Source organism: Acanthisitta chloris, unplaced genomic scaffold (genome assembly GCF_000695815.1).
Source record: "Acanthisitta chloris isolate BGI_N310 unplaced genomic scaffold, ASM69581v1 scaffold21807, whole genome shotgun sequence".
Classification (NCBI taxonomy): domain Eukaryota; kingdom Metazoa; phylum Chordata; class Aves; order Passeriformes; family Acanthisittidae; genus Acanthisitta; species Acanthisitta chloris.
The window spans coordinates 48,875-52,053 of record NW_008684667.1 but is presented as its reverse complement, the minus strand read 5'-3'; positions in this window follow the sequence as shown (position 1 = coordinate 52,053).

Sequence of the window (3,179 nt, the reverse complement as noted above, 5' to 3'; positions counted from 1 at the left end):
GAGCCCCAAGCCCAGCCACAAGTCCACAGGCATCTTCTGATCTCCTGTGGAGCCTGAAATCCCTGAGCACAGCAAAGAACACGTGGGCAAACCCATGTGCACCCCCAGAGAGGCTGGACATGGACATGAGCCTGTTCCAGGAGTGTCCAAACCTCTCTGTGCACCAAACATCTGCCCCTGAGGAAGCCTGGGACCTGAGGGCACAGCTCCCTGCTCCTGGCATAGCTGGAAACTGCCTCCCAGTTACACCAGTTCATTGCCTGGTGTCCTCACATACCAGCCATCCTCTATCCTAGGCACTACAAGGTCTTCTTGAGCCTTGGCCATGTGTCCTTGACACAGGGAGTACCTGTCACAAGCCTTTTGAGGCTGAAACTCAGTATTTCTATGCAGAGGTGAGTGTCCCTCCAAAAGCCATCCCAGACACAAGCCATTCCTTGCCTCTTATCCCAGTCGAGGATACAACAGAGCACCCTGCTGCTGCCTGGGTCACATCACTGCCTGCTACCACAAGCACCTGCTGGCACATCAAGCCTGGTGCAGATGCTGGGATCAAGAGGGGAGCTCCTCATGGCCTTGAGAATGCTTGGACTTGCAGATGTCCCCTGTGGTTCCCAAAATTCCTCTCCATCCCAGGAGCTCATTCCACATCCTTGTTGACCAACAGCCCTGATGGAGGGAGATGCTAAGGAGCTCTGGGGGCCTGAGACTTTTCACCAGCCTAGGGCATTCCCCTTCCCACCAGATACATACAGGTATGCACAATTCCCTCCTCCCAAATAAAGGCCAGACTCACTGGCACTCCCTCAGGCCTGGGAAGAAGCAAACCAGAGCACCATGCTGGGGGCTCTGCGCTTGTCAGCACTCCCTCCTGCCACAGGCTTGGGCCTCTCAGACACAGACAACCCCAAGTCACCCTGGCACAGCTTTCACACACAGGAAACCCTGGGATGCAGGGAAGGACTCCACAGGAGAGAACTCCATACAATGTTGGGAATGCTTGACAAGGGGCATAGAAGAAGGGGCAGTTAGCAAACCAGTGCATGAGTATACTCTGCCGTAAAACAGCCCCCAGTGACTGTATCCCAAATTCTCAGCTCCTCTGGGGACTGAGGCACCTCAGTCTTCCCCTTGGGTCCTGTGGAGGCTCTGCCCGTGTTGGGAGCCACCTCGTGTGTCCCATCCCCTGGCGCCCACAGAAGGAAGCCATAGGGACATACCTGAGCGCAGCCCCCTTCACAGCCTGCTCCGCTCAGGGGACTCTAATGAGGAGCAGAAAAAGGACAGGAGGGTCACATCATTGCACAACCCCCAACCACCCACCCCCAGGATCCTCCTCCTGCATCCCTCAGCCTCTGCCAGCCCTCCCCATCACACTGCACCAAGCCCACAGCATCCCTCTGGTCCCACTGCCTCCAGGAGTCTCCTGGCCCTGCTCCAGCCTCCTTGAGGCTGCTTGGCAACTGCTGTTGATCCCTCACTAGTTTCTCTGGCCTCATCCTAAGCCCCCCTGGAGCCCACTGGCCCTTGCAGGACACTGAGGCAAAGCTTGAAGCCACTTGGCTTGTGGCACCTCGAGCACAGGTGTGCAGAGGGACTGGGGCTGTGCATCACACCACACACACACACAGATGCAACCCAGTGGGATGCGCTGAGGTGCTCACACCCCACCAACAGGCACAATGACCTGGAGCACAGGGGACAGCCATGCTCACACTGCAGGGACAAAAGCAGCAGCCCAAGCATCACAGGGGATAAGACACCAGCACAGGGCAGTGCCAGAGCAGAGCTTGCCAGTGCTTGGCTTCGGGGCCATCCTTGGGGCTGGCCATGGGCCAAGTGTCCTATTTCCTGTGGCACTGCCTCACTTCTCTCTCCCAGCTCCAGCTGGAAGGCAAGATATGAAATCAGAGGCAAGACAGCTCAGTTTTCATCTCTGCTCCATGCAAGTCAAAGTAGAGACTGGAGCTTGAGTCCTAGATGATCCATCAGGTCTTCCTCTCAGGACAACAGGCTGTCCCAATGGGTAACACAATAGTTTGGTCAGTTTGAGGTTGTGTTAGATGATGATTAGATGATCTTTTACTTCTGACCAAGAGGAAACATCCATGGCTCTTTCTCATTCACTTTCCTACTGAACATCATTTCCTCTTCCAGAAATCCTGTGCACTCCCAGGGTGGGGAGTGGCTGTGTGCCATCCCTTCTTCCTGTGCAGAAGGTGCTTTGCTGAGCCCATGAAGGGACTGGCAGGCCAGAATAAAATCTACCTCTCCAGTGCACAAAGCTCTGGTGATGTCCTGGTGCCAACAGCAGCTTAGAAATGGCAGAATCCAGCAGGAACGCTGTGTTCAGGGGCTTTTATTCTGCTTTTCCCATTGCCTCTTCCTGGCACTAAAGCCTTTCTCCAGTGTTGTCCCTTCTCTTGCAGTGCAGTGCTGGCATTTGAGCTGCTGAGGAGAGTATTATGTGCCATGAGCACAACCCTCTCCACTGTAAGAGCCTGGAACGGGGCAGGGTGCAGCTCCTGAATAGCTGTGATTTAGGGCAAACACGACCCTCTGGCCTAATTCTCAGCACAGAGACTCTGATGTGCCACTGCAGACGAGGAAAAATCTTTCTTTGATGGAAATTCTGCCCACAAAGTGCTGATTGTGGCTGCCCTGAGGGGTGCTGAGGAGGAGCCCACTCATCTCACCTTGGGGGTGAGGTGCCCACTTCACCAGACAAAGTGTACTTAGGATTTTGGACCATTGCTCCACCCAACAATGCAGTTTTGTGCCTCTGAATCCTTTAAATCTGACTCCCAGGTGATGAAGAGGATGGCCACATCCTCTCCAGCATAATAGCATCCTGGCCACAATGCCTATGCAGCTGCTGTGTTTTCCTGAGCTTTGCCCCATCCAAGGGCTGTTCCATGCTGTGTTATCCTCTTTCCATGCCAGAAGGCTGTCCCTTCCCAGCCAGGAGGGTCCTGTGGTTGTCTGGACATTCACAATCCTCACAGCATTCTGTCTCCCTCCTTCCTACAGCTTTGCATTTCTCTGGCATCTCCTTGTTAGTGCGGCTGGGTGCTCTCCTAGGCACATTGCTTGGGGATGAATCCTTGGTAGAAGTCAGATCCCTCTGATTTTTTCAGATGAAAAGGGGGCACAGTTGGGGTTTTACAGCCAGATGCACC